This window comes from Papaver somniferum, chromosome 11 (assembly GCF_003573695.1).
Source record: "Papaver somniferum cultivar HN1 chromosome 11, ASM357369v1, whole genome shotgun sequence".
NCBI classification, from domain to species: Eukaryota; Viridiplantae; Streptophyta; class Magnoliopsida; order Ranunculales; family Papaveraceae; genus Papaver; species Papaver somniferum.
In genome coordinates this window covers 136,429,956-136,441,096 of record NC_039368.1, presented here as the reverse complement: position 1 = coordinate 136,441,096, position 11,141 = coordinate 136,429,956, and the positions used below count along the sequence as shown (strand labels likewise).

Here is an 11,141-nt window from a genome sequence, read left to right as displayed (position 1 = left end):
TGTTGGAATCAGGTAATTGTATGGAGAATTTTGTAGTTCTATTTTCTATACACAATATTAAATACTCCTCTTTATATACCCTTTACTAGGTATCATCCCGGTCTAGACCGGGGATCAACCTTTTTCGAGTTTTGTTTATTGTTCGGCCGGCCGGTCAATATCCTCACATAAAATTTTAGTCAGCATGTAATGATCGTTTCGTGTTTGATCAGTCGGGTCATAACAGTCGGGACCTACGACCCCGGTCGTGGATTAGAAAATGTAGAGTCAAATATAGTCCCCGCATTAAAATTTAGTCAACATGTAATGATCGGGTCGTGTTTAGTCAGTCGGGCCATAGCAGCCGGGACCGTGGATTAGAAAATCAAGAATCAAATGTAATCCCCTAATTAAGATTTGATTTACTGATTTCCTATATTCCTAACTTCCTAAAATTTATATTTTTTTCCTTTTTTTTTTCTTTTCGTGTTTCCTATATTCTAAACGTAGTTAATTTAGAAACCATTATGTAAATAGAATTCTAATACATATCTTATACGAAAAATATAACTGAGGTAAATCAGCTAATTAAATCTAGCACAGGATAATGCCGTAATGGGGTAGTAATACTCTAAGTTTGTCGTGAACCTTAGCTTATTGAATCTCCTTTACTAATATTAAATATGATTAACGTGTCGTCCTCCGCATGCACCAATACCGACACGAGGAATGATGTTATTGACTTGATAAGTAGATGTTCTTTTAGCAAGCAGGTCTAACAACTCTGTATGCATGTTGGGGTGAGCATGGGCCGGTATGGACCGGTTTTCACCTCATCCGCATCCAATCCATTGCATTACGGATTTCAAATTTGGCATCCGCATCCAATCCATATCCAACGGATTTGCATCCAATGGATGCACGGATGGACGGATTGAATGCGGATAATCCAATGGATTTGTTTTAGTTAAAATTTATAGTAAAGAAAATAAAGCTAACACATATGACTCCTTATAAAACCTATATATCTTATATATGTATGCAAATATAAAAATGCGATGTACGTCACCCCAAGCAAACATCTTAAAAATTCCTAAATGATCCATAACATTTTCTAGAACTATATAAATGTCCTTAATTTAACGGATATGGATGTCCAACGGATTTTCAAGGTTGCATCCGGGCCCGATCCTTTATCCGTTGGATTTCAAAAATTCCATCCGCATCCAACATTAACGAACGGTCCGGACACCCATCTGCAAATGAACGGTTGGTCCCGGTTAAATCCACGGATTATGAATCAAATGCTCACCCCTATGCATGCGTCCATACAAAATTTGGGAGAGCTGTGGAGCCCATGTACATAGATATTTAGTAATAGCTGTCTAGCCCATTACAAAATTTAGTAATGGGTTCTCAAATGTGTATGCATGCATCCTGGCTAATCAAATCGAGTAGACCACGAATTTAATTGGTCACGGTAAGGTTAGGGTGCGGTTCATGAAACCTAAAAATTGGTCAAAGTAAAATTAGGGAATTTTGGTTGGACCGGGCATAATCCGCGCCGTCCAAAATTATATGTTAAAAATGGGATCGGACGGACATCTATATAGAACATATAATGAATCGATCCGAGTCGTTGGATGGCGAAATCGATGGTCGGATTTGTAAGGCTACACACAGACCACTTCTTTTTATAATATAGATTCTTTTGAGTTAAGATTTTTCTCTACAACTAAAAACTAGGTACCTTAAATATTACCAGCCTAGAGTAATTATGGGAAAAAAATTATTCTCTCTATATTTCTTAGTCTTTGTGCAAAATCCATTTTAGGTATCTAAACTAGGACCGAGGGAGTACTAGGATAGATTATCAAACAACATCATGCTAAAATTATCAAGGATTTTCTTTTTTCAAAATGAACAGTATTCCAAGATCAAATTATCTTATTTACTTTCAGGGTGACTCTCCTTTCTAAAGCAACATGGGTTACTAGTTTGTATGAGCGATAGCATTTAGCACAGCAACATTTCCTTCATGCTTCTTCGATTCTGGTTGGAACAACAACTATGATTGATCCATTCTTTTTCTTCGGTTGTGATTGCATCTGAAATTCTTAATTCATTCAATTTCACTCTTTCTTATTCGATCGTCATTCTCACCGCTCAGATTCCTATCACAAATTTAGGGGAAAAGAAACTGGAAATTATGCCCTACAGGCTACATATGCGATCCCTTCTCTTTCCTTTATATATACGCATACTGAACCAAAAAATGGGCGGGCCGTCCATGGGCTTTGAGTTCGCCTTTGACATTAGGGAGGACCCATGGTGGGAGACCCTTGAATGAACAAAAACAGTTGAACAAGTTTATGCAACTTTCCAGTTTCTACTCTTTTATGTGCTTCTTAGAGGCAACCCTGTAGATATTGCGAACACATTAAACGGAATTGCATGCGGTCTCTTGCAATGAAAATCCTGGTTGAGGTAAGAGAACTCCTGCTAAGAAAACAAGATAGAAGGCCCTTCTTGGTTTCTTGTTAGCTTTTGGAACGTCTAGGTGTCTGGCCTAGTTGTTGCATTTTCTCTGTACTTGGGTTTGCTTCCGCTTTACCTCTTGTATGCACTTAGGCGCCTGCTCTTCTTGTATTTCTTTTTTCCTTTTCGATACAACTCTATCTCTTTTAAGATAAAGAAGATGTTAAGAGAGGAAAGTCCCTCTTCCTCGTCTATTCATGAGTCTCCCTGGAGAAAATCTTAGATCAACAATGATATTATACCTAAGATCCATAGTATCACCAAAGAAAAGTATTAAACAATTTCATTGAAGTCAACTTCCCCAAAGTATAAACAGATTGAATAATAGTTTGTGATATACACTGCACTTTTTGCAAGCAGGATGAAGAAACTATAACCCGTCTCCTATTAAATGTCCCATGGCGAGGAAAATCTACAACAAGTCTATAATTGCGCTCAACATGCCATTTGAATCCAAAATGCTTCATCCCTGAATGGGTACAATCTTCAGATAAAAATACACTGAAAATGGGTGCATGTATTATATGGAATATATTTGAAGAGGAAGAAACCAAATGATTTTTTTTTCAAGTGGCAGGTTCTCTGAAGACAATTTGTGACTTACTAGTGCAAAGGATATATTGAAAGAGAAAAAAAAAATAGTTTGTTCAGACCTCGAATTAGTATTGGAAATAAGGATTATGAACAAAAATAATTATTTAGACCTCGATTTTTCGACTATAAATAAAAATCATAATTAAATTTGAATCAGTTCAATAAATTAACTATATTAATCAAATTCAATTGTCTTAAACAATGACAAATGGGGAGGGCCGACGGAAAAACACAGAAATCGCTACAATGGGATTGCACTAAGTGATGCCGCGTGTCATACTGGCACATAATTTTTATGGCGACGGCGCAATGGATATCCCGCGTCATGAGATTGTTTATTACTAACTTTATTCATGCACGTCAATGGCTACAAAATGATCAATAAAATGGGAGTATGTTAATTATTACTACATGACCTCACATGTCCTGTTCCATTCGTACATCAATTTTGATGTCCAACTTCCACGTTTTATATAGACGAATGCATGAGACACAGGTGGAAATAAGGATAAACCTATTCTCTCTGCCTCTTTTGCTCCCTGTTTTCCTACCTCTCAAAACAAATCTGAACCTACTTTCTCTTGTTGTTTCCTCACTTCACATTTGACCTCTCATTTTTTCATCAAAAAAGCTATCTACCACTGTTTACATTATCATTTTGTGTTGACGATGATGAAACAACTGTTGAGTTTAATCTTGGGTTAATTAAGACTATAAATGATTTAATTGCAGGAATTGTGATATTAAACAAAGATTAAACGATTTGTTTTGTGTTGATCTGAATGGTTGTCTTTTTTTTTTGTTGTTGAATCAGATATAATTCTCATCTTGAAGGTCTTATGAGAATGGCTGATTTGGTAATGACTGGGTCGGACCGGTGAAATCCGTATTCGAATCGTTCATCTTCCCTACCCATTTCTCTGCTGCTGCAGACTGTTGTGTTGAAGGTAGTGGTGGCGGTGTTGGTGGAGCTGGGTGGTGGAGCTGGCAGCGGAGTGGGGCTGATGGTAATCATCTTCTTTAACGGATGTGTCCAATGAATGGTGGTGATGTTCTTTTTAATGCATGCGACGATGGTGACGGTGATGGTGATGCGCGGTGGTCCTGGTGGTGTACTGGCGGCGGCGGTGATGGTGGTTGTGGTGGCGGCGGTGCTGGCCTAAGTGGAATGATAGTTGATTAAGGAATGAATGTTGCAATTTTGTATGACGTATTACGATTGGTGGTGGTGCTTACGGTTGACATGATGATGTTTCTCTTTGTAAACTCAGATTTAGGCTTTTATGGTGGTTGTTACGGTGGTGGTGAAGAAATAAATAATGGTGTATGAATTTGTTGGTGGAGCTCCGGTTGTGCTGATGTTGAACGACTGGTTGATAAGGGTATAATTTGATTTTGGCGGTGGTGTTGGTGGAGGGGTTGGTGGTGCTGGTTGGAGAAGGAATTAATCGAATAAAGAGAAAGCACCCCGGATATTTGCGAAATCAATGTGCGGGCGAAAGAAAGGACGGAGGGGTTATTTAGTCATTTAACTGGAAAAGGGAGAAAATTTTTGGACGGGAGAAATCCAATTCTTTTATGAAATTGAAAAGTAGAAATTAACATTTAATTCCAAATTAGCTGGGCTTTGGACGTCTTAGTCCAGCCTCCTCAAGCCTGTTACACGGAGATTCAAATATCACATTTTTAAAACGAGTTAATCCTTTTTTAACGATTCAGTCCAAAACCGCATTTTTTTGATAGCCAAAATGCTCTTTTATGTAAAAGTTATTTTCATTCTTGCGTTTCTCTGCTAGCAAATCTTTGAAAGAAAGATCAGAAGATCTAGGGATAAGTTGTTCATCTCCTTTTAGCTCAAATATTCAAAATATTTCTGTACTCCAGTTGAAATCAACCATATCTCGAGTTCTTCGCAGTTAAAATCAAGTTCATGACTTTGATATGGTCTTTGGTAGCAAGTAGGGTTTCATTTTTCGTTTTTTCGTCATCACATCATTCTTCTTTTGGTGATAATAATTGGTGTTTCTTCGATGAATTTTATAATATTCTCAATTGTGCTCATGGTATTCGTCTAAGATTTGGATTTTTTTGGTTTGGTTCATATTCATATTTGATTACAAACGATAAATGGTTCACGGTTCTCCATCAAATCACAACAAGTTTGTTCTTCTCAGATCCAATTCTGTTGATACTACAACATTGGTATAATCTCTTGTCAATTTTTAATTCCAATTTACATTTTTCGAATCCTTCAAATCTGTCTTCTACAATCGGTCAATGGAAACATTGTGAGAAACCTTTTATTCATTAATTAAATTGATTTACTGACTCCATCAATCAACTTCGATCTCAGTTCATCTTCATTTTATTTAAATTCCAGATCATTTTCACTTGTAAAATTCAAATTCATCTCCAAATTTTTGTTAGTCAATTTTACTTATGCATCTGCTAATTGGTATTAGTTAGATGTTATTTCTACCTACTGATGATGAATATTGATTGTTACTATACTAATTACGTATTTGCTTCTACTAATTGGTATTACACAATTGTCAAGTTTCACATTCAAGGCATACTGATGCCGGTCAAGAAAGCTAAAAAAAGGGATCCAAATTAGTGCATAACAATTGGTTGAGAAAATATTTCAAAGAAAGCTAAAGGAATTTGTTGATGCTTGAATGGGTATGTCATATTTGACATCTGAGCAACATGAAGTAAGTACCACCTTGTCCTAACATAGTTTCAGTATATTTATGCTATGTTGATCCATTGTGCATTACTGTCATTTTCCATGAGAAGGTTTATTGCATTGGTATGATAAGGTTCATTCCACACGAGAAACCCAAGAACTAGAACACAAACAAAAAGCGCCATGAATCGTTTCTTAAAATATTCTCCATGCTTATGGAAATAAGAATGAGGACAATCCAGAATAATTCAAATGAAATGAAAACAATGACAGAATAAGCTTCTTTTTGTACATTCATGCACAAAGTAAAATGTAAGTATATAAAATGTGACTGAAGTTGATGATCCAACAAAAAACAATCAAGAAAAGGAAAGAAAAACATATTTTTGGTGGGACAAAGAAATAGTCACATACCTTATACCGCATTCTGCAGTTGAATGCATGTAGATGGTTTTGATGAAAGTCCTAGTCAATTAATAGTTGATGAGTTACTGTAGAAATGTGGTACCTAGATTGACCTAGTTCCATCTATGTTTTTAAAAGTGTAATGAATTAACTCTGTTGAGTGTTTCCACTGATTCTAAAGTTTTAAGATTAATTAATAAGAAAGTGAAAAAAATGATCATCTATATTATATTTTTATATTTTCTTTGTAAAGTTATTGTCATGTAAAAGTTATTAAAGCAAAGTATGGGTAAGGAGGTAGAGGTAGAACATCTGAAATATGTCTGTGAACTTCTCTTGTTTGATTAATTAATTTAGAAATTCCTTAATTTAGTACCCTTAAATATCTAAGCCACAGTTAGTGGACAAAAGAGATTTTAGGATTGTACAAGACATATACAAACCAAGAGGAGTTAATTTCTTTTTTTTTTTTTGCAATGATACTATGTAATATTAGAAATGCAACGAAGGATTCTTATCTAGCGGTGCATGGCTTGCAGAATTTCCGATTTAACTTGACACGTTCTATTGGCAGTCAAGTTACCATCCTTCTATATCTTGTAATACAAGTGTACATATAGGTGAACCTGTAATACAAGTGCACATATTAGTGCATCTGTAATATAGTGATTTTATATGAAGTGGTTTTGGCTGAGAAGAACAAAGAACGTTGTAGCTTGAGCATTTGGTATGACTGGGTTCGAATTTGTGTAGGATTTGGATTGCATTCTTTAGCTGAAAATCAGTCAAAAGAAGTTTTTGCAATTGTTTGTGTGGATATTTTTCATTATTCCGATGGCTGTATTGGATAGATTGTCACGGGTTTCGGCAATTGGTAAGAACGAAAGAGTTGGATGCAAATATGTTTAGGAAATATGGTGAGTTCTTGCCGAGAAAGCAGTGAAGGAGGTAGTTTTAGGTTGCTGGTTTGCTATGGAATTACTGATCTTTCTTACAATAATTGGAACTAGTTTTGAAGGAAACGCAATGAGGGAACAATTGTTGTATATTGCTGATTTTTTTGGGTTAACCTTGGCTCGAGCTAATGGAGGAGTATACGTTGGTCAGGTATTTGTTGTTAGAAGCGAAGACGGGAAATAATTTGGCATAAATTACAGGTAAAACTTCTGTAAAACATAATTCTTAATGTGTACGTATTGGTACACCTATAATATTAGTGTACATTGTTGTACACACGTGACATAAATTACAAGTGAACTGTATCCAAGGAGTACCAACTATTTACATATCAATCGGTGACAGTAGAGTGAACTGTTGCCAAGGAGTAGTGGTAGTGTTTGAAGATGTATGTGATTTAGAAGTTGAAGACTGTCAAAGAATGACAAACAAGAGTTGTAAGACTTTATGTTAGGGTCTGAAGTAGTCTTGTTATTTTGAACAATGTTTTTGATGTGGTTTTAGTTGAAAAGCTCAAAGAAGAAAATGGCTCGATTGTGTTGTGTTATCGGTTCAAATTGCTGGTAAAGCATTAGTATTGTATGCTTCCCCAACGGACCACACACGATCCTGAACCCTGCGTTTGCGTTCCTCAGTCCATTCATGCGACATGTGCAACTCTAAAACTAATCAAGTAAGGTTAAGAAGAAATTTCCTACAATAATCAATTCTTTGGTGATATCAAAGTTGTTGTGTGGATATTATTAGATTATTAAGATATAATTTATCTAGTTTTTGTCATGTTTTAACTTGCCAACTTTGCAATTCTTAGTTGGTTACTTGAATACGCCTATTGTGTATTTTCCTAGTTGCTGTGTGGTAGCTACTTATCCGGTGTATTTTCTTGTACACCAGTTGTATGTGCACCTATTTTTGTGTTTGGTATACGAGGTGTATATGCTTGTACACCGGTTATATGATGTGGTCTTATCGATTTCGCTCTGAAACAACTTTTGATTGATAGCACTATCGCTGGATATGCGTTGGATAGTGTTGAAGGGACACAATGGATGTTTAACCTTACGGTATGAATTGTAATTTAGGCATGAGTAGTACCATTACTTTATCACAGTGTTGGCATTACAATTCGTTCTCAATAGAATTAAAGTGCGCCACTAGCATTGTAGCCCATGTTACCAATTGTAATAGCATAAATTCTTAATTTTAGGTATTTAATAGATATCTAGTTACTGAATTTTATCTTAGGGTCAACTTAGTCAGACTCAGATTGTCGCTAATATCAACTGTAACACCTAAAGTGTTCTTTCATTTAATGTGCGCATAGTTATATACGTTTTGATTGCTTATGTGTACATAATTGTACACCTTTTTATCGACAATGTGTACAAAATTATACACCTATTGATTATGTAGGAAAGTCATATGATTTCATTTTTTTGAATTTTGGTGAAGCGATGTGCTGGCAACCTCCTACCCAAGAATTGATTTGCTAAGAGTTTACATGGAAATGAATGGATTCTTCACCTCATCTTTATGAGGTAAACTCTGTTTTACTTGTTTGTATACTAAATTCAGCTGAATATGGTGTCATTTCATATTGGGGGCATCTGATGATGTTTGTTTAAAGGTTTGTTGATTTCTGTCTATCCGGTTGAATCATTTAGGACTGAAACCATACATGATTTTGTTTCCAAATGTGATGTTCAGGATTTTAATCTGGGCGACAATTATTGCAGCTAGGGATTGGTAAAGAGAAAGCTGCAGGCATTACTCAAGATGTGCAACAGGCGACATGGAAAATCATTGATGTAAGTGAATTTTTCTTTTTTTTTCTTTTTTTTTTGTATGTACTTGTGCACATGTGAGAAAATGACACATATTTGGTTATGGAGATTCTTAATGTGTGCATAATTGTACACCTGTTAATCGTTAATGTGCACATAATCGTACTCATGTTGATCATTAATGTGCACGTACTTGTACTCATGTTGATCGTTAATGTGCATATAATTGTACACATGTTGATTGTTAATTCGGTAACTAAAATTTGGTATAATCTGTTTTCCTGGGAGTTCTGCAGTGAGGAAGATAATCTTAACGTTCTTTGAATAGTTATTTGTATTTCAGGTGTAGGTATGTCGAATTAACTCTTTCGATTTGACTAGGATTAAGTTCAATCTCGAAACCAAGTTGTTACATGGGCTACTAAGAGTTTGAAAATTGAAGTTAAAATAAGCAAACCTCAGATTTGGGACACTTTTGGTTAAGAAAGGTTAGTTTTTTTTTTATCTTTCACTATATGGAAATATTTTGGTTATTTATCAAAAGAGTGATAAATAATTGTAATTATGTAATCAAGTTAATGATATCAGAAGTAGCAGCTTATTACAAAACTTATAAGTAGGAAAGAAATGTTGCAGCACTATGTGCACATTCTAATATACTCCCTGATTAGATTACACAATATCACATTTGTTTTTGTTATCTAGTACACTCCCTGATTATATTACACAGTGTCACATTTAATCCCATTTGAATTGGAAGAAATTGCACATGATACTAGTATTTGAATGCCCAAATGTTAATTTAGGATGTTGGGACACAACAAGGTGTACTTTATTGTTTAGGTTTTTGTATATGTGTACGAAGTTGTATACCATTACCATGTCTCATTGATGTACGACCTGTTTTATGGGTATTTCTTAGTTGGTTTTTGTAGATGTTTACATAGTTGTACACCATTGTCCCGTCTCATTGATATACAACCTGTTTTTATGTCTATGAATATTGTATTTTCTATGTTTTTCTAGATGTCTACATAGTCGTACACCATTGTCCTGTCTCATTGATATACTTACATGTTGTAATGTGTATGGATGTTGGATTTTCTATGTTTTTGTAGATGTGTACATAGTTGTATACCGTTGTCCCGTCTTCTGGATATACGACATTTTTTATGGGCATGGATGTTGGATTTTGTAGTTTTTCTATAGATGTGCCCATTATTGTATACCATTGTTGATGCAAGGTTAATCACTTCTTTTTCAAGCTGCGAATTCTTATGTTTTATTGTTTTGTCCTTGATACAGGTTAACTGCTAAACCAACCTCTAAAAATCCGGCTATTAATCAACTAGAGCTTGGCGTGGTTGATAGTTTTATCAGCCTGTGTAGACTAGAGTGGCTGTTGACTACAAAGGATGTTGGATTTTTGCAGATGTGTGCATAGTTATACATTAGTGTAACTTAAAAATTTTAAAACATGGGAATTATATAGTCATAGGGGTACTCTTTTTGTAGTTCTCGGAAAGAACTTTCCGAATATATAAAGTTTGCGAATTTTGGACAAACGGTTCAAAAGATAAATTGTTTTTTAATTTTTTTTTTTGTTAATTAAAATTGCTGACATCATCATAAGTCACTGTGGACTAAACTGTAAATATTTAGACTAAATTGTAAATGATAAGGGTTATTAGTGTACTTTTCCATATTTTGGACTAATTTGTACCTAGTTGAGTCGTGCTGGACTAAACTGTGCTTTTGGACTAACTTTTGGATTAAACGATATTTTTCCCAATTGAAAATTTGTGTTAGTTTTGAAAAAAAAATGGCCATAGGAGGGACTCCCGGCCTTCCGGTCGGTCGGACCAACTAGATGATTCTTACATAGATTTGGGAAAACCCCCCAACTTGTGTGAGAAGAAATGATGAAAACAATCCAAAATCGACTCAAACCCTAGTTTGCTATTTTTGGAAAATTTTAGGTTATCTAAAATAATGAAAGTACTTGCTAAATAAAACTATATGCCACAAATTACAACCCAAACAGACTCCTAACGAAGAAGTTATCAAGAAAATAAAAACTTTCCTAAAAACGGCCTTTTGAGGCCTTAAACGATGGAATTTGGCTAAATTCTGGTGACCATGTGAATCTATAGATCGACTTTTCCTGATCTTGGTGATTTTTTTCATCAAAATGA

General features: G+C 35.1%; 1 long non-coding RNA gene across 4 annotated transcripts; it reads left to right on the top strand.

The window, feature by feature from the left end:
• The first annotated feature begins 3,700 nt into the window (after positions 1 to 3,700).
• Positions 3,701 to 10,559, top strand: LOC113321666. 4 transcript variants are annotated; one of them, XR_003346825.1, is made up of 5 exons: positions 3,701 to 5,825; positions 8,615 to 8,700; positions 8,899 to 8,970; positions 9,290 to 9,434; positions 10,252 to 10,559. It is a non-coding gene; the product is annotated as an uncharacterized LOC113321666 (long non-coding RNA). The 4 variants fall into 4 exon arrangements; XR_003346826.1 differs by having other exon boundaries at positions 9,275 to 9,434; XR_003346824.1 differs by having other exon boundaries at positions 8,870 to 8,970.
• The last annotated feature ends 582 nt before the right edge of the window (positions 10,560 to 11,141 follow it).